Source organism: Pseudophryne corroboree, chromosome 5 (assembly GCF_028390025.1).
Source record: "Pseudophryne corroboree isolate aPseCor3 chromosome 5, aPseCor3.hap2, whole genome shotgun sequence".
Lineage (NCBI taxonomy): Eukaryota > Metazoa > Chordata > Amphibia > Anura > Myobatrachidae > Pseudophryne > Pseudophryne corroboree.
In genome coordinates, this window is record NC_086448.1 from 761,995,554 (window position 1) to 762,023,358 (window position 27,805).

The 27,805-nt window shown below is 50.0% G+C and overlaps 1 protein-coding gene across 2 annotated transcripts in view; it reads left to right on the forward strand.

Moving 5' to 3' along the window:
* The window catches only part of PABPC1 (poly(A) binding protein cytoplasmic 1), a 169,388-nt gene that overhangs the window by 78,423 nt on the left and 63,160 nt on the right, over window positions 1-27,805 (forward strand). The window contains exon 1 of one of the 2 annotated variants that reach the window (XM_063924207.1): window positions 23,571-23,989. The exons of the other annotated variant lie outside the window; for it this stretch is intronic. The gene's annotated coding sequence lies outside the window, so the exon portion shown is untranslated. Of the gene's footprint in view, window positions 1-23,570; window positions 23,990-27,805 lie in introns of those variants that run through there. 2 annotated transcript variants of the gene reach the window in all.

Genomic DNA, 27,805 nt, shown 5'->3' on the forward strand with positions numbered 1-27,805 from the left:
TAAGTATATTTTATACACCGGCCGTGTGTTTAGTGTTGTATGTTTATGGGTTTTGTCTATATTGTGATATTAAATTTATAAAATCTGAATTCTGGCTGTACAGCGCTTCAATTACTTTTGTTTGGTGGTACTTAATTTCACATATCCAACCATGTGTCGGCGTTGTCGACGGAGACACCACACACACACACACACACACACACACTTGCTCCATCACCTCCTTAGGAGAGCCTTTTACCTCAGACATGTCGACACACACGTACCGACACACCACACACTCAGGGAATGCTCATCTGAAGATAATTCCCCCACAAGGCCCTTTGGAGAGACAGAGAGAGAGCATGCCAACACACACCCCAGCGCTATATGACCCAGGAAAAAGCACAGCAATTTAATGTTTACCAGTAGTGCTGTTATTATCTGCGCCGAATTATGTGCCCCCTCTCTTCTTTAAAACCCTCTCTTCTACCGTGGTATAAGCAGGGGAGAGACCGGGGAGCTTCCTCTCAGCAGTGCTGTGGAGAAAAAACATGGCGCTGGTGAGTGCTGAGGAAGAAGCCCCGCCCCCTCAACGGCGGGCTTCTGTCCCGCTTAAATATAAATTTTCTTGGCGGGGGCTCATACATATATACAGTGCCCAACTGTATATATGTTTACTTTTGCCAAAAAGAGGTCCAAATGCTGCCCAGGGCGCCCCCCCTCCTTCCTGCGCCCTGCACCCTTACAGTGACCGGAGTATGTGAGGTGTGTGGGAGCAATGGCGCACAGCTTCAGTGCTGTGCGTTACCTCAGTGAAGAACGGAGTCTTCTGCCGCCGATTTCGAAGTCTTCTTGCTTCTCATACTCACCCGGCTTCTGTCTTCCGGCTATGCGAGGGGGACGGCGGCGCGGCTCTGGGATCGGACGGCGAGGGTGAGATCCTGCGTACGATCCCTCTGGAGCTAATAGTGTCCAGTAGCCTAAGAAGCAGTACCTAGCTTCAGAGAGTAGGGCTGCTTCTCTCCCCTCAGTCCCACGATGCAGGGAGTCTGTTGCCAGCAGAGCTCCCTGAAAATAAAAAACCTAACAAAATACTTTCTCTCAGCAAACTCAGGAGAGCTCACTGAAAAGCACCCAGCTCGCTCTGTGCAACGTATCAAACTGAGGTCTGGAGGAGGGGCATAGAGGGAGGAGCCAGAGCACACCAGAAGCTAAATTCTTTCTTAAAGTGCCCATGTCTCCTGCGGAGCCCGTCTATCCCCATGGTCCTTACGGAGTCCCCAGCATCCACTAGGACATTAGAGAAAGGGCTGTGGTACTTTTGGTTGCCTGAAATCGCTCTCTATGAAATCTAAGTTCTGGTGTGAAACATGTAAAATAAAACCCCAAACACATTACTGAGTGATTAATCACTCTACTCATAACTGTCAAATGATATGACTAATCGCTTGAAAATCATGCAGTGCAATTACACTTTGCGCTACATATACTGGCATACCTGCCATTGCCCAATAATGCAGAGTGAGCGGACAGCATTAAAATCCAAGGACTTTACTCATGTCTTCTTATGCAAACAACCTTTTTTCATTTTCATTTGTTTTATCTCGCTCGATCTCCCATCTAAAATGACACTAGATGGGTGGGGAGGCGATGTTCCGGGTATTTTCACTCATACATCGCATCCAGAGTAAACTCATGGGCATGACGTGAAAAGTGACGTTTGGGTGCCCAAACATGTCACTTTTTCACACATTTCAGCTTGCCACCCCCAGGAGATGCAAGCTGAAATTCTGCCACCAACAATTACTCCGTCGGGCACCCGGCAGAGACAGCTGCCTGCAATAACAATTGAATTCCGCCATTTCTCCACAAGTTTGGTTGCCTTTATCATTTCTAATACAGGCCCCCATTTATCAAGCTTTGGAGAGTGATAAAGAGCACGGTGATAAAGCAACAGCCAATCAACTCCTAACTTCCATGTTAGAGGCTGTGTTTGAAAAATGACAGGTAGGAGATGGTTGGCTGGTACTTTATCACCATGCTTTTCATCACTCTCCAAAGCTTGATAAATCCGGGCCATAGAGCTTTCTAGTCCCCTTGCTATTCAGTGAGGCTGGAGATAGATGGAGAGGGTGTTATTTGGAGAGAGACCCCGGCTGTTTAACTTGTATCACAGCTAATATGGGGCATGATGTGATATGGGGGCATTGTGTGGCATATTGTGAACTGGGGGACTACAATATAGCATAATGTGAACTGGGGAGATTACAATGTGTCATAATGTAAACTGGGAGCATTACAGTCTGTCATAAGGAGAATCGAGGGCACTACATTGTGGCATATAATGTAAACTGTGGGCACTGCAATGATGCATGATGTTATGCGAGGCAAGGCCCCCTGGACTCGTGGCACGCCCCCATAAGCCATGTTCACACCTCCCTGGCGTGCACAATGACATGCCAGGGCTGCTTCATGGCCTCAGCCTGTCCCTGTACATACCTGGAATCTTTTTAAATGGCTAGAATAGCCTTATAGACACTAAGGGGTCAATTTAATTAGCTGTGAGGGAGTTGAATTGCTATTGCTTGGAAATGATGACAACAGCACCTCTTCTCACCCGCCTGGCTGTTTTTTGTACGCGGCCCCATAACAAAATTTGGTGAGCACAGAGCCACCTTAAGGGGGTAATTCCAAGTTGATTGCAGCAGGATTTTTGTTAGAAATTGGGCAAAACCATGTGCACTGCAGGGGAGGCAGATATAACATGTGCAGAGAGAGTTAGATTTGGGTGTGGTGTGTTCAATCTCCAATCTAATTTGCAGTGTAAAAATAAAGCAGCCAGTATTTACCCTGCACAGAAATAAAATAACCCACCCAAATCTAACTCTTTCTGCACATGTTATATCTGCCTCCCCTGCAGTGCACATGGTTTTGCCCAATTGCTAACAAAAATCCTGCTGCGATCAACTTGGAATTACCCCCTAAGTGCGGCATATAGGCGCACTTACTTGTATCGACTTGCATGGGTGAGTTAATGGAATCGACCCTCGAGGGTGGGAATTCATGTCTGCGTGATGGATGTGATGTTCCCGTCTGGAACGGAACACCGCACCCGCGGGCTTCGCAAGGGAAAACTTGCAATGTCAGCCCTACTGTATATGGCTGTTAAGTGTGCTGCCAGGCATTCTGGCGAAGCCCAGTGGCACATCGCGTTGAATTGAATTCCTAGAAAAAGGAGCAATATGGAGATTAGGAAGAATTTATGAAAAATATTTCCAATGCGATCTGTGTGCAATGTTACCAGCCAAGATCGCATTGCAGGATGCCATTGTACCGGGCAGATGTATGAATTTACACCCGCAGGTACAGGGGCTCTGAAAGGAGTCCGTACCTGCAATGTGCCGAGGCTGCTGCGTATTCACGGTCCAGATGACCGCACATGCACAGCGGTCATTTCCTGTGGAACCCTCTGGAACTAAACCTGTGATGTGTAGCCCATAGGCTAACGCCATGTTCAGATTGCGGTAGCTGTGGGGGTCAATCACCGGAACGGAAAGCATTCCAGAAATGGATAAATCTGGCAGCATCGCATCCCCTATAGAAACCTATGGGGATGCAGCTGCCAGCGGGAATTGATATCTGCTGTGATCCCTCCTAAACAGGGGTGAATCTAGAGAGGAGGCCCGTGTGCAGGCTCCGTCTAGGCCCCCTTCTCTCTAGCCGGCAGCGCTGTAGCTCCAGGCACTAGGGGACCCTAGCACTGACCCAGAGTCTAGAACACACGTGCAGGTCTCCTGGAAAGTAGCGCAGCTGACGTTTTCCTTGTGGTGTTTCCTACTGCGCATGTGTGAAACACCAGGAAAACACAATTTTTCCAGTGATTTCTGCAGCAGCACCATGGAACTCCGGAGGGTGAATATTGAAAAATAAGATTTTAAACCTACCGGTAAATCTTTTTCTCGTAGTCCGTAGAGGATGCTGGGACTCCGTAAGTACCATGGGGATAGACGGGCTCCGCAGGAGACATGGGCACTTTAAGAAAGACTTTGACTCTGGGTGTGCACTGGCTCCTCCCTCTATGCCCCTCCTCCAGACCTCAGCTAGAGAAACTGTGCCCAGAGGAGACGGACAGTACAAGGAAAGGATTTTTGTAATCCAAGGGCAAGATTCATACCAGCCACACCAATCACACCGTATAACTTGTGATATACTATCTAGTTAACAGTATGAAGAACAACGTATCATCGGCCCAAAACCGATGAAACAATAACATAACTCTTATGTAAGCAATAACTATATACAAGTCTTGCAGAAGTAGTCCGCACTTGGGACGGGCGCCCAGCATCCTCTACGGACTACGAGAAAAAGATTTACCGGTAGGTTTAAAATCTTATTTTCTCTAACGTCCTAGAGGATGCTGGGACTCCGTAAGGACCATGGGGATTATATCAAAGCTCCCAAACGGGTGGGAGAGTGCAGATGACTCTGCAGCACTGATTGAGCAAACAGGAGGTCCTCCTCAGCCAGGGTATCAAACTTATAGAACTTTGCAAAGGTGTTTGACCCCGACCAAGTAGCAGCTCGGCACAGCTGTAGTGCCGAGACCCCTTGGGCAGCCGCCCAAGACGAGCCCACCTTCCTAGTGGAATGGGCCTTAACCGATTTCGGTAATGGCAATCCTGCTGTAGAATGCGCCTGCTGAATCGTGTTACAGATCCAGCGAGCAATAGTCTGCTTTGAAGCAGGGCCGCCGACCTTGTTGGCTGCATACAGGACAAACAGTGCTTCTGTTTTTCTGATCCTAGCCGTTCTGGCCACGTAAATGTTCAAAGCCCTGACCACAACAAGGGACTCGGAATCCTCCAAGTCACGTGTAGCCACAGGCATGACAATAGGTTGGTTCATATGAAAGGATGAGACCACCTTAGGTAGGAATTGAGGACGGGTCCGGAACTCCGCTCTATCCATATGGAAAACTAGATAGGGCCTTTTATGTGATAAAGCCGCCAATTCCGAAACTCGCCTAGCCGAAGCCAAGGCTAACAACATGACCACCTTCCAAGTGAGATATTTCAACTCCACTGTTTTAAGTGGTTCAAACCAATGTGACTTAAGGAAACTTAACACCACGTTAAGGTCCCAAGGCACCACCGGAGGTACAAAAGGAGGCTGAATATGCAGTACTCCCTTCACAAAAGTCTGTACTTCAGGTAAAGAGGCCAATTCTTTTTGAAAGAAAATGGATAAGGCCGAAATCTGAACTTTAATGGAGCCTAATTTTAGGCCCAAATTCACTCCAGTTTGTAGGAAGTGAAGAAAACGGCCTAGATGGAATTCTTCCATAGGAGCATTCCTGGCCTCACACCAAGAAACATATTTTCGTCATATTCGGTGATAATGTTTAGACGTCACGTCCTTCCTAGGCTTTATTAGCATAGGAATGACCTCATCCGGAATACCTTTTTCCGCTAGGATCCGGCGTTCAACCGCCATGCCGTCAAACGCAGCCGCGGTAAGTCTTGGAACAGACAGGGACCTTGTTGTAACAGGTCCTGCCTTAGAGGAAGAGGCCACGGATCTTCTGTGAGCATTTCTTGCAGATCCGGATACCAGGTCCTTCGTGGCCAATCTGGAAAAATTAGAATTGTTCTCACTCCTCTTTTTCTTATTATCCTCAACACCTTGGGTATGAGAGGAAGAGGAGGAAACACATATACCGACTGGAACACCCACGGTGTCACTAGGGCGTCCACAGCTACCGCCTGAGGGTCTCTTGACCTGGCGCAATACCTTTTGTAGCTTTTTGTTGAGATGGGATGCCATCATGTCTATTTGGGGTAGTCCCCACCGACTTGCAATCTGCGCGAAGACTTCCTGATGAAGTCCCCACTCTCCCGGATGCAGATCGTGTCTGCTGAGGAAGTCTGCTTCCCAGTTGTCCACTCCCGGAATGAACACTGCTGACAGAGCGCTTACATGATTCTCCACCCAGCAAAGAATTCTGGTGGCTTCCGCCATTGCCACTCTGCTCCTTGTGCCGCCTTGGCGGTTTACATGAGCTACTGCGGTGATGTTGTCTGACTGGATCAGAACAGGTCGATTGCGAAGTAAGATCTCTGCTTGACATAGGGCGTTGTATATGGCCCTTAGTTCCAGGATGTTGATGTGAAGACTTGACTTGACCAAAGTCCTTGGAAATTTCTTCCCTGTGTGACTGCTCCCCAACCTAGGAGGCTCGCGTCCGTGGTCACCAGGATCCAGTCCTGAATGCCGAACCTGCGGCCCTCTAGAAGGTGAGCACTGTTTAGCCACCACAGGAGAGCTACTCTAGCCCTGGGGGACAGGGTGATCCGCTGATGAAATTGCAGATGCGACCCGGACCATTTGTCCAATAGGTCCCATTGGAAAGTCCTTGCATGGAATCTGCCGTATGGAATGGCTTCGTATGTTGCCACCATCTTTCCCAGAACTTGAGTGCAATGATGTACTGACACTTGTTTTGGTTTCAACAGGTTCATGACTAGAGTCATGAGTTCCTGCGCTTTTTCCGTCGGAAGAAACCCCCTTTTCTGGTCTGTGTCCAGAATCATGCCCCAGAAGGGCAGACGAGTTGTAGGATTCAGCTGCAACTTTGGAATATTGAGAATCCAGCCATGTTGCTGTAACACATTCAGTGAAAGTGATACGCTGTTCAGCAACTTCTCCCATGATCTCGCTTTTATGAGGAGATCGTCCAAGTACGGGATAATTGTGACACCCTGCTTGCGCAGGAGCGCCATAATTTCCGCCATTACCTAGGTGAAAATTCTCGGGGCCGTGGAAAGCCCAAACGGCAACGTATGAAATTGGTAATGACATTCCTGTACCGCAAATCTCAGGTACGCCTGATGAGGAGGATATATGGAGACATGCAGGTATGCATCCTTTATGTCCAGAGATACCAAAAAATCTCCCCCTTCTAGGCTGGCGATGACCCCCTGAGCGATTCCATTTTGAACTTGAACCGTTTTAAGTAAAGGTTCTGGGATTTTAAATTTAAAATGTGTCTGACCGAACCGTCCGGTTTCGGAACCACAAACAGAGTTGAGTAGTACCCCTGCCCTCTTTGAAGCAGGGGAACCTCTACCACCACTTGTTGAAGACACAATTTGTGAATCGCATGTAACACTATCTCCCTTTCCAGGGGTTGTTTCGGTAGGGCCGATTTGAAAAACCGACGAGGAGGCACTTCTTCGAATTCCAGCTTGTAACCCTGGGAAACTATTTCTATTGCCCATGAATCCACCTGTGAGTGGACCCAGACGTGGCTGAACAGTCGAAGACGTGCCCCCACAGGAGCTGACTCCCTCAGGGGAGCCCCAGCGTCATGCGGTGGATTTTGCAGAGGCCGGGGAGGACTTCTGTTCCTGGGAACTAGCTGTGTTATGCAGCTTTTTCCCTCTGCCCTTACCTCTGGCAAGAAAGGACGATCCACATGCTCTCTTGTTTTTATTGGAACAAAAGGACTGCATTTCATAATGAGGCGCTTTCTAAGATTGTGAGGGAATATATGGCAAAAAATTTGATTTACCTGCCGTAGCCGTGGAGACGAGGTCCGAGAGTCCCTCTCCAAACAATTCCTCACCCTTGTAAGGCAACAACTCCATATGTCTCTTGGAGTCGGCATCACCAGTCCACTGTCGGGTCCATAAGACACGCCTAGCAGAAATAGACATAGCGTTTATCCTGGAACCCAGTAAACTAATGTCTCATTGAGCATCCCTCACATACAAGACCGCATCTTTTATATGCCCTAGGGTCAATAAAATGGTATCCTTATCAAGAGTCTCAATATCCGTTGATAAGGAATCTGTCCATGCTGCTAAAGCACTACAAACCCAGGCCGGCGCAATAGCCGGTCTGAGTAACGTACCAGAATGTGTGTAAATGGACTTCAGGGTAACCTCCTGCTTGCGGTCATCAGGATCCTTGAGGGTAGCCGTATCTTGGGATGGAAGCGCTATCTTTTTTGATAAGTGCGTCAAGGCCTTGTCCACCCTAGGGGAGGATTCCCACCGTATCCTGTCCTGCGACGGGAAAGGGTACGCTGTTAGGATCCTTTTGGGAATCTGCAGTTTTTTGTCTGGAGTTTCCCACGCTTTTTCACATACTTCGTTCAGCTCATGTGAGGAGGGAAAGGAGACCTCAGGTTTCTTTCCTTTATACATGTGTACCCTCGTGTCAGGGACAGGGGGTTCCTCAGTGATATGCAACACATCTTTTATTGCGATAATCATATATCGAATACCTTTAGCCACCTTTGGCTGTAATTTTGTATAATCGTAATCGACACTGGAGTCTGAATCCGTGTCGGTATCTGTGTCAACTATTTGGGATAGTGGGCGCTTCTGAGACCCCGAAGGTCCCGGCGACATAGGGACAGGCATGGGTTGACTCCCTGACTAAGCCCCAGCTTTGGCTTTGTCTAGCCTTTTGTGCAATAAATTAACATTTGCACTTAAAACATTCCACATATCCATCCAGTCCGGCGTCGGCACCGCCGACGGAGACCTAACATTCATAAACTCCCCCTCCTTCTTAGGTGAGCCCTCAGCCTCAGACATGTCGACACACACGTACCGACACACCACACATACACAGGGAAACTCTTTTCTGAAGACAGGTTCCCCACCAGGCCCTTTGGAGAGACAGAGAGAGAGTATGCCAGCACACACCCCAGCGCTATATGCCCCAGGAATAACACAGTAAATTAATGTTTACCCAGCAGCACTGTTTTATGTATCTGCGCCAATTATGTGCCCCCCCCTCTACTTTAAAACCCTCTGTCACCGTGTGTCAAGCAGGGGAGAGTCCGGGGAGCTTCCTCTCAGCGGTGCTGTGGAGAAAAAATGGCGCTGGTGAGTGCTGAGGGAGAAGCCCCGCCCACTCGGCGGCGGGCTTCTGTCCCGCTCAATTTTTTCAATACATGGCGGGGGCTCTTTTTATACATGTACAGTGCCCAGCTGTACATGTATATATACATCTATGCCATAGGAGAGGTTTATATTGCTGCCCAGGGCGCCCCCCCCCCCCCCTGCGCCCTGCACCCTTACAGTGACCAGAGTGTGTGAGGTGAAGGGGAGCAATGGCGCACGGCTGCAGTGCTCTGCGTTACCTCAGTGAAGATCCAAGTGTCTTCTGCCGCCTCAGATGGGTCTTTTCCTCACATACTCACCCGGCTTCTTTCTTCCGGCTCTGCGAGGAGGACGGCGGCGCGGCTCTGGGACGGACGGCGAGGGTGAGACCTGCGTACCGATCCCTCTGGAGCTAATGGTGTCCAGTAGCCTAAGAAACAGAGCCCTGAACTCAGAGAAGTGGGTCTGTTTCTCTCTCCTCAGTTCCTCGATGCAGGGAGTCTGTTGCCAGCAGGCTCCCTGAAAATAAAAAACCTAACAAAAATGCTTTCTTACAGGAAACTCAGGATAGCTCCTGAAATGTGTAGGAGGGTGGCGGTGCGTGTAGTGCCTGCTGCCGTGCAGGTGTAGGCTCACCACTTACCAGGCGCCGCACTCCCTCACCTTCAGGTACCGGAACCTTCCACGGACCTGGAGAATCTTCAGTCGGACCCGGACCCGACGACCTAGGAGAAAGGAGATTGCTGAGAGCCGTCCTCGTGACTGTGGACTGAAACGCCCTCCGGAACCGAGAAAAAAATAAGAATTTACTCACCGGTAATTCTATTTCTCGTAGTCCGTAGTGGATGCTGGGGACTCCGTAAGGACCATGGGGAATAGACGGGCTCCGCAGGAGACTGGGCACACTATAAGAAAGATTTGGTACTACCTAGTGTGCACTGGCTCCTCCCTCTATGCCCCTCCTCCAGACCTCAGTTAGGATACTGTGCCCGGAAGAGCTGACACAATAAGGAAGGATTTTGAATCCCAGGTAAGACTCATACCAGCCACACCAATCACACCGTATAACTAGTGATATTAAACCCAGTTAACAGTATGAAATATAACTGAGCCTCTCAACAGATGGCTCAACAATAACCCTTTAGTTAGGCAATAACTATATACAAGTATTGCAGACAATCCGCACTTGGGATGGGCGCCCAGCATCCACTACGGACTACGAGAAATAGAATTACCGGTGAGTAAATTCTTATTTTCTCTGACGTCCTAGTGGATGCTGGGGACTCCGTAAGGACCATGGGGATTATACCAAAGCTCCCAAACGGGCGGGAGAGTGCGGATGACTCTGCAGCACCGAATGAGAGAACTCAAGGTACTCCTCAGCCAGGGTATCAAATTTGTAGAATTTAGCAAACGTGTTTGCCCCTGACCAAGTTGCAGCTCGGCAAAGTTGTAAAGCCGAGACCCCTCGGGCAGCCGCCCAAGATGAGCCCACCTTCCTCGTGGAATGGGCTTTCACTGATTTAGGATGCGGCAATCCAGCCGCAGAATGCGCCAGCTGAATTGTGCTACAAATCCAGCGAGCAATAGTCTGCTTAGAAGCAGGAGCACCTATTTTGTTGGGTGCATACAGGATAAAAAGCGAGTCAGTTTTCCTGACTCCAGCCGTCCTGGAAACATAAATTTTCAAGGCCCTGACTACGTCCAGTAACTTGGAATCCTCCAAGTCCCTAGTAGCCGCAGGCACCACAATAGGTTGGTTCAAGTGAAAAGCTGATACCACCTTAGGGAGAAACTGGGGACGAGTCCTCAATTCTGCCCTATCCATATGGAAAATCAGATAAGGGCTTTTACATGATAAAGCCGCCAATTCTGACACACGCCTGGCCGAAGCCAAGGCCAATAACATGACCACTTTCAACGTGAGATATTTCAGATCCACGGTTTTAAGTGGTTCAAACCAATGTGATTTTAGGAAACTCAACACCACATTGAGATCCCAAGGTGCCACAGGAGGCACAAAAGGGGGCTGAATATGAAGCACTCCCTTTACAAAAGTCTGAACTTCAGGCAGTGAAGCCAGTTCTTTCTGGAAGAAAATCGACAGAGCCGAAATCTGGACCTTAATGGAACCCAATTTTAGGCCCATAGTCACTCCTGACTGTAGGAAGTGCAGAAAACGACCCAGCTGAAATTCCTCTGTAGGGGCCTTCCTGGCCTCACACCACGCAACATATTTTCGCCAAATGCGGTGATAATGATTTGCGGTTACTTCTTTCCTGGCTTTTATCAGCGTAGGAATGACTTCCTCCGGAATGCCCTTTTCCTTTAGGATCCGGAATTCAACCGCCATGCCGTCAAACGCAGCCGCGGTAAGTCTTGGAACAGACAGGGCCCCTGCTGTAGCAGATCCTGTCTGAGCGGTAGAGGCCATGGGTCCTCTGATAACATTTCTTGAAGTTCCGGGTACCAAGCTCTTCTTGGCCAATCCGGAACCACGAGTATCGTTCTTACTCCTCGCCTTCTTATTATTCTCAGTACCTTTGGTATGAGAGGCAGAGGAAGGAACACATAAACCGACTGGTACACCCACGGTGTCACTAGAGCGTCCACAGCTATCGCCTGAGGGTCCCTTGACCTGGCGCAATATCTCTTTAGCTTTTTGTTGAGGCGGGACGCCATCATGTCCACCTGTGGCCTTTCCCAACGGTTTACCAACAGTAGGAAGACTTCTGGATGAAGTCCCCACTCTCCCGGGTGTAGGTCGTGTCTGCTGAGGAAGTCTGCTTCCCAGTTGTCCACTCCCGGAATGAACACTGCTGACAGTGCTATTACGTGATTTTCCGCCCATCGGAGAATCCTTGTGGCTTCTGCCATCGCCACCCTGCTTCTTGTGCCGCCCTGTCGGTTTACATGGGCGACTGCCGTGATGTTGTCTGATTGGATCAGAACCGGCTGGTTTTGAAGCAGGGGCCTTGCCTGACTTAGGGCATTGTAAATGGCCCTCAGTTCCAGAATGTTTATGTGTAGGGACGACTCCTGACTTGACCAAAGTCCCTGGAAATTTCTTCCCTGTGTGACTGCGCCCCAGCCCCGAAGGCTGGCATCCGTGGTCACCAGGACCCAGTCCTGTATGCCGAATCTGCGGCCCTCTAGAAGATGAGCACTCTGCAGCCACCACAGTAGAGACACCCTGGTCCTTGGAGACAGGGTTATCAGTTGATGCATCTGAAGATGCGATCCCGACCACTTGTCCAAGAGGTCCCACTGGAAGGTCCTTGCATGGAACCTGCCGAATGGAATTGCTTCGTACGAAGCCACCATTTTTCCCAGGACTCGTGTGCAGTGATGCACCGATACCCGTTTTGGTTTTAGGAGGTCTCTGACTAGAGATGACAGCTCCTTGGCTTTCTCCTGCGGGAGAAACACTTTTTTCTGTTCTGTGTCCAGAATCATCCCCAGGAACAGTAAGCGTGTGGAAGGAACCAGTTGTGACTTTGGAATGTTTAGAATCCAGCCATGCTGTTGTAGCACTTCCCGAGATAGTGCTACTCCGACCAGTAACTGCTCCCTGGACCTCGCCTTTATTAGGAGATCGTCCAAGTACGGGGTAATTAAAACTCCCTTTTTTCGAAGGAGTATCATCATTTCTGCCATTACCTTGGTAAACACCCTCGGTGCCGTGGACAGTCCAAACGGTAGTGTCTGGAATTGGTAATGGCAATCCTGTACCACAAATCTGAGGTACTCCTGGTGAGGAAGGTAAATTGGGACATGCAGGTAAGCATCCTTGATGTCCAGGGATACCATGTAATCCCCCTCGTCCAGGCTTGCAATAACCGCCCTGAGCGATTCCATCTTGAACTTGAATCTTTTTATGTATGTGTTCAAGGATTTCAAATTTAAAATGGGTCTCACCGAACCGTCCGGTTTCGGTACCACAAACAGTGTGGAATAGTAACCCCGTCCTTGTTGAAGTAGGGGTACTTTGACTATCACACTTGTGAATTGCCTCTAGTACAGCCTCCCTGCCCGAGGGAGTTGTCGGTAAGGCCGATTTGAGGAAACGGCGGGGGGGGAGACGCCTCGAATTCCAGCTTGTACCCCTGAGATACTACTTGAAGGATCCAGGGATCCACCCGTGAGCGAACCCACTGATCGCTGAATTTTTTGAGGCGGCCCCCCACCGTACCTGGCTCCGCCTGTGGAGCCCCACCGTCATGCGGCGGATTTGGAAGAAGCGGGGGAGGACTGTTGTTCCTGGGAACCTGCTGCGTGGTGCAGCTTTTTTCCCCTTCCTCTGCCTCTAGACAGAAAGGACCCGCCTTTTCCCCGCCTGTTTTTCTGGGGTCGAAAGGACTGTACCTGATAATACGGCGCTTTCTTAGGCTGTGAGGGGACATGGGGCAAAAATGCTGACTTCCCAGCTGTTGCTGTGAAAACAAGGTCTGAGAGACCATCCCCGAATAACTCCTCACCCTTATAAGGCAAAACTTCCATGTGCCTTTTAGAATCTGCATCCCCTGTCCACTGCCGAGTCCATAAGCCTCTCCTAGCAGAAATGGACAATGCACTTATTCTAGATGCCAGCCGGCAGATTTCCCTCTGTGCATCTCTCATGTACAAGACTGAGTCTTTTATATGCTCTACGGTTAGCAATATAGTGTCCCTGTCCAGGGTGTCAATATTTTCTGACAGGGAATCTGACCAAGCAGCAGCAGCACTGCACATCCACGCTGAAGCAATAGCTGGTCTCAGTATAACACCAGTGTGTGTATATATAGACTTTAGGATAGCCTCCTGCTTTCTATCAGCAGGTTCCTTTAGGGCGGCCGTATCCGGAGACGGTAGTGCCACCTTTATAGACAAACGTGTGAGCGCTTTATCCACCCTAGGGGGAGTTTCCCAACGTGACCTATCCTCTGGCGAGAAAGGGAACGCCATTAGTAATTTTTTTGAAATCACCAATTTTTTATCAGGGAAAGCCCACGCTTCTTCACACACTTCATTTAATTCTTCAGATGGGGGAAAAACTATTGGTAGTTTTTTCTCCCCAAACATAATACCCTTTTTTGAGGTACCTGGGTTTATATCAGAAATGTGTAAAACCTCTTTCATTGCCTCAATCATGCAACGAATGGCCCTAGTGGACATTAAATTTGACTCATCGTCGTCGACACTGGTATCAGTATCCGTGTCGACATCTGTGTCTGCCATCTGAGGTAGTGGGCGTTTTAGAGCCCCTGATGGCCTTTGAATTGCCTGGGCAGGCACGAGCTGAGAAGCCGGCTGTCCCGCATTTGGCATGTCGTCAAATTTTTTATGTAAGGAGTCGACACTTGCACGTAATTCCTTCCATAAGTCCATCCACTCAGGTGTCTGCCCCGCAGGGGGTGACATCACATTTATAGGCATCTGCTCCGCCTCCACATAAGTCTCCTCATCAAACATGTCGACACAGCCGTACCGACACACCGCACACACACACAGGGAATGCTCTTAAAGGAGACAGGACCCCACAAAAGCCCTTTGGGGAGACAGAGAGAGAGTATGCCAGCACACACCAGAGCGCTATATAATGCAGGGACTAACTGAATTATGTCCCCTATAGCTGCTATAATATTTACTGCGCCTCAATTTTGTGCCCCCCCTCTCTTTTTTACCCTTTTCTGTAGTGTAGACTGCAGGGGAGAGTCAGGGAGCTTTCTTCCAGCGGAACTGTGAGGGAGAAATGGCGCCAGAGTGCTGAGGGAGATGGCTCCGCCCCTTTTTCGGCTGACTTTTCTCCCGCTTTTTTCTGTATTCTGGCAGGGGTAATTACCACATATATAGCCTCTGGGGCTATATATTGTGGTTATTTTGCCAGCCAAGGTGATTTTATTGCTGCTCAGGGCGCCCCCCCCCAGCGCCCTGCACCCTCAGTGACCGGAGTGTGAAGTGTGTATGAGGAGCAATGGCGCACAGCTGCAGTGCTGTGCGCTACCTTGGTGAAGACTGAAGTCTTCTGCCGACGATTTTCCGGACCATCTTCTTGCTTCTGGCTCTGTAAGGGGGACGGCGGCGCGGCTCCGGGAACGAACACCAAGGACGGGTCCTGCGGTCGATCCCTCTGGAGCTAATGGTGTCCAGTAGCCTAAGAAGACCAAGCTAGCTGCAAGCAGGTAGGTTCGCTTCTTCTCCCCTTAGTCCCTCGTTGCAGTGAGCCTGTTGCCAGCAGGTCTCACTGTAAAATAAAAAACCTAACATATACTTTCTTTCTAGGAGCTCAGGAGAGCCCCTAGTGTGCATCCAGCTCGGCCGGGCACAGAAATCTAACTGAGGTCTGGAGGAGGGGCATAGAGGGAGGAGCCAGTGCACACCAGGTAGTACCAAATCTTTCTTATAGTGTGCCCAGTCTCCAGCGGAGCCCGTCTATTCCCCATGGTCCTTACAGAGTCCCCAGCATCCACTAGGACGTCAGAGAAATAGCACTTTCGGGCTAGGTGAGGGTCATCCCAGGCGTACGCCTCAGAGCCCGAATTTCACCTATTGGCACTCTCGCACCAGGTGGAAATTCTACCTTGCACCGGTGTGCAAGGCTCACTGTTCGCCCTGAAGGAAGGGAGACAGATAGGGACAAACACAGAAGGAACACACAGACATATGTTACTCACCGTCCTACGTCTTGCACTCCGATCTTCTTCACTTACAGGTCCCTGTAAGGAGGCAAAGAGAAAAACAGCCGTGCAAAGCCTCACTCTAACCTAGTGTGCATCCGCTACACTAACTACATAAACAAAGCCCTCAAACTGTCTCAAGTGTGGGTGGTACATCACAAAACTACACACAAACTTTAACACAACATTTTGCCCTGCACGTTAACAACACACATAACATCACCAGAGTATAACATCAAACGGTGCAGTTCCTTTATCTCCCTACCTGCACTCTGGGGGGGGGGGGGGGGGATGCCGCACAGCCTTCCCACCTCCTATACCCTCTCTTATATGGGGCACAGACCCAGCGAGCCTGCCTACCTATATATCCCTTTGGGGTGGCCCAGAGTTAGTGCCCAGCGCCACCTTTATTCACCTTTGGGGGGGGGGGGGGGGCACTTATCTACCAGGCTTAACGCCCCTAACTGTCCACAGGCCGGAGGCCTGACTTTGTCCCTCAGGCCTAGCGCCCGCCTAACTTGCCACCCGTTGGGTAACCTGGGCCTAATGCCCTGGGTCACCTTATAACCCTAGGCCAAAATGAACTTGAGCCTAATGCCCTCTACTGCTCCCCAGGCCTAGTGCCTGATCTTGCCCCCGGGCCTAGTGCCCGCCTACCGCGATGGTGGGGTGGCCTGGGCCTAACGCCCAAACCACCTAATCGAATGATGACTCCCAACTTCTAACAGGGCCATGGGCCGGGGGGAACCCCGACTGCACGTACCCTCGGACCCAGAGGGCCCGATTAAATGCAGCCACGGGCCGGGAGGGCCCGACTAACTGCCCACAGGCCGGAAGGGCCTGACTTTGCCCACGGGCCTAATGCCCGAACACCCGGTGGTCTAGGGAGGAAGAGGTCTACAGGAGGGTGGTACAGGCCCAAGGCCTCTTACCCGGATCGGTGGGAGAGGCTGCAGAGGGGAGCTTCGTCAGCTCTTTTGCTTCCCTCTCTCTGCAGCACTCTCTGCCGGACCTCCGCTGCTGGGCTCCTGGCTCCGCCTCTTCGGTCTTCTCCGTCCCACCTTCTTTCTTCTCCGCCCGTTCTTTGGCCTTCTCCGGCACCGCACCTTCCGCCGCTGCTGGTCTTCTTCTGGCGTCTTCTGGAGCTCTTCTCTGCTCCGGCGCGCAACTGAACTCCGCCGCCGTCCAACGCCTGATATAAGCCGCTGGGAGGAGGCGGAGCGATGACGCGGCGGACACCCATTGGTCTGCCACGACGAGCACTGATTGGCCCGTCGCGGCGGCTCTTCATTGGGCACCAAGCCGCGATTGGCTCGCGTCCGGCACCCAGTTCGAATCCTGGGGCGCTGATTGGAGGAACCCAGATCCTCTCGGATCCTAGTTCCACCGTACTCAGGCTCGGTCGCTGTGCCGGCGCCCGCCGCCTCACAAATGCACCCAGTCTCCACTGGGCACAGTATCAAACTGAGGTCTGGAGGAGGGGCATAGAGGGAGGAGTCAGTGCACACCCAGAGTCAAAGTCTTTCTTAAAGTGCCCATGTCTCCTGCGGAGCCCGTCTATCCCCATGGTCCTTATGGAGTCCCAGCATCCTCTAGGACGTGAGAGAAATAATGGGTGCAGGGGGTGCCCATGTGCACCATATATACTGCACCCATTATAAACACGCCAGAGTTCCTAACTAAATTCAGGGGAAACTTGATATTTGCGGTAAACCCCAAATATTGTTTGTTTTCTGGGAAATAGACGCAGATATTGTTTGAGAAAATAAGAATTTACTTACCGATAATTCTATTTCTCGGAGTCCGTAGTGGATGCTGGGGTTCCTGAAAGGACCATGGGGAATAGCGGCTCCGCAGGAGACAGGGCACAAAAGTAAAGCTTTCCGATCAGGTGGTGTGCACTGGCTCCTCCCCCTATGACCCTCCTCCAAGCCAGTTAGGTACTGTGCCCGGACGAGCGTACACAATAAGGGAGGAATTTTGAATCCCGGGTAAGACTCATACCAGCCACACCAATCACACCGTACAACTTGTGATCTAAACCCAGTTAACAGTATGATAACAGCGGAGCCTCTGAAAAGATGGCTCACAACAATAATAACCCGATTTTTGTAACTATGTACAAGTATTGCAGATAATCCGCACTTGGGATGGGCGCCCAGCATCCACTACGGACTCCGAGAAATAGAATTATCGGTAAGTAAATTCTTATTTTCTCTATCGTCCTAGTGGATGCTGGGGTTCCTGAAAGGACCATGGGGATTATACCAAAGCTCCCAAACGGGCGGGAGAGTGCGGATGACTCTGCAGCACCGAATGAGAGAACTCCAGGTCCTCCTTAGCCAGGGTATCAAATTTGTAGAATTTAGCAAACGTGTTTGCCCCTGACCAAGTAGCTGCTCGGCAAATTTGTAAAGCCGAGACCCCTCGGGCAGCCGCCCAAGATGAGCCCACCTTCCTTGTGGAATGGGCATTTACATATTTTGGCTGTGGCAGGCCTGCCACAGAATGTGCAAGCTGAATTGTATTACACATCCAACTAGCAATAGTCTGCTTAGAAGCAAGAGCACCCAGTTTTTTGGGTGCATACAGGATAACAGCAAGTCAGTTTTCCTGACTCCAGCCGTCCTGGAACATATTTTCAGGGCCCTGACAACATCTAGCAACTTGGAGTCCTCCAAGTCCCTAGTAGGTGCAAGGCACCACAATAAGCTGGTTCAGGTGAAACACTGACACCACCTTAGGGAGAGAACTGGGGACGAGTCCGCAGCTCTGCCCTGTCCGAATGGACAAACAGATATGGGCTTTTTTGAGAAAAAACCACCAATTTGACACTCGCCTGGTCCAGGCCAGGGCCAAGAGCATGGTCACTTTTCATGTGAGATGCTTCAAATCCACAGATTTGACTAGTTTTAAACCAATGTGATTTGAGGAATCCCAGAACTACGTTGAGATCCCACAGTGCCACTGGAGGCACAAAAGGGGGTTGTATATGCAATACTCCCTTGACAAACTTCTGGACTTAAGGAACTGAAGCCAATTTTTTCTGGAAGAAAATCGACAGGGCCGAAATTTGAACCTTAATGGACCCCAATTTGAGGCCCATAGACACTCCTGTTTGCAGGAAATGCAGGAAACGACCGAGTTGAAATTTCTTTGTGGGGCCTTCCTGGCCTCACACCACGCAACATATTTTCGCCACATGTGGTGATAATGTTGTGCGGTCACCTCCTTTCTGGCTTTGACCAGGGTAGGAATGACCTCTTCCGGAATGCCTTTTTCCCTTAGGATCCGGCTTTCCACCGCCATGCCGACAAACGCAGCTGCGGTAAGTCTTGGAACAGACATGGTACTTGCTGAAGCAAGTCCCTTCTTAGCGGCAGAGGCCATAAGACCTCTGTAAGCATCTCTTGAAGTTCCGGGTACCAAGTCCTTCTTGGCCAATCCGGAGCCATGAGTATAGTTCTTACTCCTCTACGTCTTATAATTCTCAGCACCTTAGGTATGAGAAGCAGAGGAGGGAACACATACACCGACTGGTACACCCACGGTGTTACCAGAACGTCCACAGCTATTGCCTGAGGGTCTCTTGACCTGGCGCAATACCTGTCCCGTTTTTTGTTCAGACGGGACGCCATCATGTCCACCTTTGGTATTTCCCAACGGTTTACAATCATGTGGAAAAAACTTCCCGATGAAGTTTCCACTCTCCCGGGTGGAGGTCGTGCCTGCTGAGGAAGTCTGCTTCCCAGTTTCCATTCCCGGGATGAAACACTGCTGACAGTGCTATCACATGATTTTCCGCCCAGCGAAAAGTCCTTGCAGTTTTTGCCATTGCCCTCCTGCTTCTTGTGTCGCCCTGTCTGTTTACGTGGGCGACTGCCGTGATGTTTTTCCTACTGGATCAATACCGGCTGACCTTGAAGCAGAGGTCTTGCTAAGCTTAGAGCATTATAAATTTACCCTTAGCTCCAGTATATTTATGTGGAGAAAAGTCTCCAGACTTGATCACACTCCCTGGAAATTTTTTCCTTGTGTGACTGCTCCCCAGCCTCTCGGGCTGGGCTCCGTGGTCACCAGCATCCAATCCTGAATGCCGAATCTGCGGCCCTCTAGAAGATGAGCACTCTATAACCACCACAGGAGAGACACCCTTGTCCTTGGATATAGGGTTATCCGCTGATGCATCTGAAGATGCGATCCGGACCATTTGTCCAGCAGATCCCACTGAAAAGTTCTTGCGTGAAATCTGCCGAATGGAATTGCTTCGTAGGAAGCCACCATTTTTACCAGGACCCTTGTGCAATGATGCACTGTTTTTAGGAGGTTCCTGACTAGCTCGGATAACTCCCTGGCTTTCTCTTCCGGGAGAAACACCTTTTTCTGGACTGTGTCCAGAATCATCCCTAGGCACAGCAGACGTTTCGTCGGGATCAGCTGCGATTTTGGAATATTTAGAATCCACCCGTGCTGTTGTAGCAGTATCCTAGATATTGCTACTCCGACCTCCAACTGTTCCCTGGACTATGCCCTTATCAGGAGATCGTCCAAGTAAGGGACAATTAAGACGCCTTTTCTTCGAAGAAGAATCATCATTTCGGCCATTACCTTGGTAAAGACCCGGGGTGCCGCGGACAATCCAAACGGCAGCGTCTGAAACTGATAGTGACAGTTCTGCACCACGAACCTGAGGTACCCTTAGTAAGAAGGGCAATTTTGGGACATAGAGGTAAGCATCCCTGATGTCCCGGGACACTATATAGTCCCCTTCTTCCTGGTTCGTTATCACTGCTCTGAGTGACTCCATCTTGATTTGAACCTTTGTAAGTGTTCAAAAAATTTTTTAGAATAAGTCTCACCTAGCCTTCTGGCTTCAGTACCACAATATAGTGTGGAATAATACCCCTTTTCTTATAGTAGGAGGGGTAATTTAATTATCACCTGCTGGGAATACAGCTTGTGAATTTTTTCCCATACTGCCTCCTTGTCGGAGGGAGACCTTGGTAAAGCAGACTTCAGGAGCCTGCGAAGGGGAAACGTCTCGACATTCCAATCTGTACTCCTGGGATACTACTTGTAGGATCCAGGGGTCCTGTATGGTCTCAGCGCCATGCTGAGAACTTGTCAGAAGCGGTGGAACGCTTCTGTTCCTGGGAATGGGCTGCCTGCTGCAGTCTTCTTCCCTTTCCTCTATCCCTGGGCAGATATGATCTTATAGGGACGAAAGGACTGAGGCTGAAAAGACGGTGTCTTTTTCTGCAGAGATGTGACTTAGGGTAAAAACGGTGGATTTTCCAGCAGTTGCCGTGGCCACCAGGTCCGATGGACCGACCCCAAATAACTCCTCTTCCTTTATACGGCAATACACCTTTGTGCCGTTTGGAATCTGCATCACCTGACCACTGTCGTGTCCATAACATCTTCTGGCAGTTATGGACATCGCATTTACTCTTGATGCCAGAGTGCAAATATCCCTCTGTGCATCTCGCATATATAGAAATGCATCCTTTAAATGCTCTATAGTCAATAAAATACTGTCCCTGTCAAGGGTATCAATATTTTTAGTCAGGGAATCCGACCAAGCCACCCCAGCTCTGCACATCCAGGCTGAGGCGATCGCTGGTCGCAGTATAACACCAGTATGTGTGTATATACTTTTTATGATATTTTCCAGCCTCCTGTCAGCTGGTCCTTGAGGACGGCCCTATCTATAGACGGTACCGCCACTTGTTTTGATAAGCGTGTGAGCGCCTTATCCACCCTAAGGGGTGTTTCCCAACGCGCCCTAACTTCTGGCGGGAAAGGGTATACCGCCCATAATTTTCTATCGGGGGGAACCCACGCAACATCACACACTTTATTTAATTTATCTGATTCAGGAAAAACTATGGTAGTTTTTTCACATCCCACATAATACCCTCTTTTGTGGTACTTGTAGTATCAGAAATATGTAACACCTCCTTCATTGCCTTTAACGTGTGGCCCTAATAAGGAATACGTTTGTTTATTCACCGTCGACACTGGATTCAGTGTCCCTGTCTGTGTCTGTGTCGACCGACTAAAGTAAACGGGCGTTTTAAAACCCTGACGGTGTTTTTGAGACGTCTGGACAGGTACTAATTGTTTGTCGGCCGTCTCATGTCGTCAACCGACCTTGCAGCGTGTTGACATTATCACGTAATTCCCTAAATAAGCCATCCATTCCGGTGTCGACTCCCTAGAGAGTGACATCACCATTACAGGCAATTGCTCCGCCTCCTCACCAACATCGTCCTCCTACATGTCGACACACACGTACCGACATACAGCACACACACAGGGAATGCTCTGATAGAGGACAGGACCCACTAGCCCTTTGGAGAGACAGAGGGAGAGTTTGCCAGCACACACCAAAAACGCTATAATTATATAGGGACAACCTTATATAAGTGTTTTCCCTTATAGCATCTTTTTTATATATTTCTAACGCCAAATTAGTGCCCCCCCTCTCCGTTTTAACCCTGTTTCTGTAGTGCAGTGCAGGGGAGAGCCTGGGAGCCTTCCCTCCAGCCTTTCTGTGAGGGAAAATGGCGCTGTGTGCTGAGGAGATAGGCCCCGCCCCTTTTTCGGCGGCCTCGTCTCCCGCTCTTAACGGATTTTGGCAGGGGTTAAATATCTCCATATAGCCTCCGGAGGCTATATGTGAGGTATTTTTAGCCAAAATAGGTATTCATTTTGCCTCCCAGGGCGCCCCCCTCCCAGCGCCCTGCACCCTCAGTGACTGCCGTGTGAAGTGTGCTGAGAGGAAAATGGCGCACAGCTGCAGTGCTGTGCGCTACCTTTAGAAGACTGAGGAGTCTTCTGCCGCCGATTCTGGACCTCTTCTTACTTCAGCATCTGCAAGGGGGCCGGCGGCAAGGCTCCGGTGACCATCCAGGCTGTACCTGTGATCGTCCCTCTGGAGCTGATGTCCAGTAGCCAAGAAGCCAATCCATCCTGCACGCAGGTGAGTTCACTTCTTCTCCCCTAAGTCCCTCGTTGCAGTGATCCTGTTGCCAGCAGGACTCACTGTAAAATAAAAAACCTAAGCTAAACTTTTCTAAGCAGCTCTTTAGGAGAGCCACCTAGATTGCACCCTTCTCGGCCGGGCACAAAAATCTAACTGGCTTGGAGGAGGGTCATAGGGGGAGGAGCCAGTGCACACCACCTGATCGGAAAGCTTTACTTTTGTGCCCTGTCTCCTGCGGAGCCGCTATTCCCCATGGTCCTTTCAGGAACCCCAGCATCCACTAGGACGATAGAGAAAATGCCCCCAAGTCAGGAACAGGGGACCTGCGACAAGAGCAATAGACAGACAGCCAGGACTACAAGATAGAATGGCCAGGGCCAGTTTATTATCTATATCTGTGTATACTTGCCGACCTGACCCTCTCCATGAGGGAGAAAATGCTCTGTTCATGGACTTTCCTGGTAATGTATGATTGCCATCACCTGTGGTGAAACACCTTTCTTATCAATTAACTAGCTCACCACAGGTGATGGCAATCATACATTACCAGTAAAGTCCAGGAACAGAGCATAAGAGGGTCAGGTAGGCAAGTATGTATCTATGTCACTGACGGACTTCTTCCATAAGAAGAACATGTGCTGCACACGTGGTGCACAGAGCAAGCCAAGCAGCAGCTCAGCGGAAAGCTTCTCCCACCCTGCCCAATCTATCAGACTACATCTCCCAGCATGCACCGCCGTTTACCAGCCGCTAACATAATAACAAAAAAAGTTGGGACTTGTAGTTTTAAAAACAGACAGGCTCTTCGGCCCGGCAGCACCGTCGTCACGTAGACACCTAGAAAATGGCGGCCGAGCCCCACCCATCCGTCCCCCTGCCCTCAACCACCGCATCACGTGACACGAACCGGCCCTGCTACTGTCGCAGGGTCACGAGGAGCTATGGATGGAGGAGGGCGGAGAGGGGAAGGGGGCGGGTCTGCGCCGCGCGACGCGTCAGAGTCACGCCGTGCGTGCGTGCGCCCGTATAAATAGCGCGCCGTAGGGCCGCGGCCTTTTCCCCTCCTCCTCCCGGCTGTGAGTGCTGTGTGTGAGTGTGTGCTCCGGAGCCCGGGCCTCGGCACACATTTCTTATTATTAAAAAAAAAAAAAAAATCAAAAAAAATACAAAACCACAAAAAAATCCCTTTCTAAAAAAAGAAAACAAAAAACCAACGACTCGGTAATTTCCCCCCCCCCAGCCTCATCATCGTCGTCACCGCTATTATTATTTTTCTCTTGTTGATTTTAAAGACGTCGCTTCCCGCCCTCCTCACCCGGCTCGCGGAGGACTAAATACAAAAGACAAAAAAAACAAGCAAAAAGAAAAAACAAAAACCCCGGAATCCAGTAACGGAAGGAGCCCGCGCCGGCGGCAGCAGCAGCGAGAGAGATACGGCAGCAGCAGCAGCAGCGGCGGCCACTTCCACAGCGGTGAGCGGGGACCGGGCTGGCGGCGGGGAGGGGAGATGCCCGGGGTGCCCATGTGGTGGGTAGAGGGGGGTTACTGGGTGCCATGGTAGGTGGGTGCACTGTAGCTGCAGTGGGGGAGGGGGTTACAAGGGATGTTTCCGCTTTTATGCTGGTATTAATGGTAGGAGAGGGCGCAGCTCTGGCACTAGCAGCTGTGGGGTGTTAATGTAGTGGGTTGAAGGGGGGTACTGGGCGCCATGCTAGATGGGGGCACTGTAGTGGCAGTGTGGGCACGGTGTTTAATGCTCCTTCATATACTGGTATTATTGGCTGTAGGGAGTAGATGTAGGGAAGGGAGCAGATCAGGGCCCTAGTGGTGTGTTCATGTGGTGGGTAGATGGGGGCACCATGATAGGTAGGTGCACTATATCTGTAGTGGGGGAGGGGGTTACACGAGATGTCTGCTTATCTACAGGTGTTAGAGGCTTTTGGGAGTGATATAGGGAAGGGAGCAGCTCGGGTCCCTGGCAGCTGTGGAGTGTTCATGGTGGGTATATGGGGGCACCATGCTAGGTACAGTTAGTGCACTGTAGCTGTTGTGGGAAAGGGCATTACACGAGATGGGTCTGCTTATCTACAGCTATTTGTGGCTTTATTGCTTAATGTAGGGAAGAGAGCAGCTCAAGGCCCTAGCAGCTGTGGGGTGCCTTGGGTGTTCATGCAGTGGGTAAATGGGGGGCACCATACTAGGTACAGTAGGTGCACTGTAGCTCTAGTGGGGGAGGGGGTTACACGAGATGTCTGCTTATATACAGGTATTAGTGGCTTTAGGGGTTAATGTAGAAGGGAGCAGCTCAGGGCCCTAGCAGCTGTGTGGTGCATAGGTGGGGGCATCGGGCACCATGCTGGATAGGTGCACTGTAGCTGTAGTGGGGGAGGGGGTTACACAAGATGTGTCTATATATATATATATATATATATATATATATATATATATATATATATATATATAGTAATTAGTGGCTTTAGGGGGTAATGCAGAGAAGGGAGCAGCTCTGGGCTCTAGCAGCTGTCTGTAGTGTGCCCAAATCTTCATGTAATGGGTATTGGGCACCATGCAGGGCAGACTCACTGTAGCTGTAGTGGGGTATACAGCATGTCTGCTTATGTACTGTTGGCTATAAGTGGTAATTTAGGGAAGGGAACAGCTCATCCCTTGCAGCTGTGAGTTTTGGAGTGCCAATGTAGTGGGCACCATGCAGGGCAGGCACACTACAGCTGTAGTGGGGGGGGGGGGGGGGGTGTTTAGATGGTATGTTTCCTCTCTCATGCTGGAGTTGGTGGTTATAGAAGGTAATGAAGGGAAGGGAGCAGCCCAGTCCCATAGCAGATGTGGGCTTGTATCGTGCCCAAGTGTTAATGTAGCAAGTTGTGGGCACTGTGCAGGGAGTATACGGAGGTCACACTATAATGGCAGAGGTGGGTACATGGGCTGCACCATTGCATGCTCTCCTGGCATTTGTAATATGAGGTAATTAGGGGGCAGCTCAGAGCCTTTATAGCTGTAAATAGGGGTTGAAGGAGAGGGGGCTGGGCACCATACTCTGCTATAGTGGCAGAGGTAGGTTCATAGAGGGTACACAGTTATGTGCGCTCGTACTGGATTGGTAGACGGTTATGAAGGCAAAGAAGCAGCTACATGCCTTTACAGCTGTAGATGGGATGACTGAGTGGTAAGTAGTGGGTAGGATGTTGTGGGCACCATGGAGGCAGGCACAGAGGTCACACTGTAGATTGTGCACAGGAGGTACACAGATGTGTGTTCTTGTACTAGAATTACTCACTATAGCAGGAATACAAGGGAATGGGCGTAACAGAGTCCTTATAACTGTAAATATATGGTAGTATTGGCCAAGCTTATACTTCATTTGTGGATCAGCATTTTCCTGTAGCTTTAACTTAAGCCTGTGGAACTACACACCCCATCATGCCCTAACAGAAAAACTATAGCAGATGATGCTGGGATGTGTAGTTCCACAGTAGTTGTCTACCCCTACTAGTTTTTGTTAAACAGAACACACATGCGCTGCCAAGCTTAAACAATTAGTGGCTCCAGCTCTTATGGCAGTCTCAGGGTGCTGGTCCTTGTAGTTGTACATCTGCAGATCCTCATATATATGCATTAGGTAGGGCTGATTATGTTGCCTAAACTGAATCAGCCTTAAAATGTCCCCTCATCACAGGAAGTCCTTGTTTAGCTAATGTCAGATATGTCATTTGATTTGTATTAAATTTGTACAGTTCATTATATTGTTTTGATGTGATTTTGCCAATGTTACAGACCAATGATATTATTATTGCCCGATTTTACTTCAGCGATTTCTCTAACGTCCTAGTGGATGCTGGGACTCCGTCAGGACCATGGGGAATAGCGGGCTCCGCAGGAGACAGGGCACATCTAAATAAAGCTTTTAGGATCACATGGTGCGTACTGGCTCCTCCCCCTATGACCCTCCTCCAAGCCTCAGTTAGGTTTTTGTGCCCGTCCGAGAAGGGTGCAATCTAGGTGGCTCTCCTAAAGAGCTGCTTAGAAAAAGTTTTTTTAGGTTTAAATCTCAGTGAATCCTGCTGGCAACAGGATCACTGCATCGAGGGACTTAAGGGAGAGATTTCCAACTCACCTGCGTGCAGGATGGATTGGAGTCTTAGGCTACTGGACACTTAGCTCCAGAGGGAGTCGGAACACAGGTCCTCCTGGGGTTCGTCCCGGAGCCGCGCCGCCGATCCCCCTTACAGACGCTGAAGACGGAGGTCCGGAAAGCAGGCGGCAGAAGACTCCTCAGTCTTCATGAAGGTAGCGCACAGCACTGCAGCTGTGCGCCATTGTTGCTACACGTCTCACTGATTAAGTCACGGAGGGTGCAGGGCGCTGCTGGGGGCGCCCTGGGCAGCAATATTAAATACCTTTAGTGGCAAAATAAATACATCACATATAGCCATTAAGGCTATATGTATGTATTTAACCCAGGCCAGTTTTCTTAAAACCCGGGAGAAAAGCCCGCCGATAAAGGGGCGGAGCTTATTCTCCTCAGCACTCAGCGCCATTTTCCTGCTCAGCTCCGCTGGTGAGGAAGGCTCCCAGGACTCTCCCCTGCACTGCACTACAGAAACAGGGTAACAAAGAGAAGGGGGGCATAATTTGGCGATATTGATATATTAAAAGCGCTTTTATCAAAAACAACACCTTCTAGGGTTGTTTATATACATTTATAGCGTTTTTGGTGTGTGCTGGCAAACTCTCCCTCTGTCTCCCCAAAGGGCTAAGAGGGTCCTGTCTTCGATTAGAGCATTCCCTGTGTGGCTGCTGTGTGTCGGTACGTGTGTGTCGACATGTATGAGGACGATGTTGGTGTGGAGGCAGAGCAATTGCCGGTAATGGTGATGTCACCCCCTAGGGAGTCGACACCGGAATGGATGGCTTTAGTTATGGAATTACGTGATAATGTTAGCACATTACAAAAGTCAGTGGACGAAATGAGACGGCCGGAAAACCAGTTAGTACCGGCTCAGGCGTCTCAGACACCGTCAGGGGCTGTAAAACGTCCCTTACCTCAGTCAGTCGACACGGGTACCGACACAGATGAATCTAGTGTCGACGGTGAAGAAACAAACGTATTTTCCAATAGGGCCACACGTTATATGATCACGGCAATGAAGGAGGCTTTGCAGATCTCTGATACTGCTGGTACCTCAAAAAGGGGTATTATGTGGGGGGTGAAAAAACTACCTGTAGCTTTTCCAGAATCAGAAGAATTGAATGACGTGTGTGACGAAGCG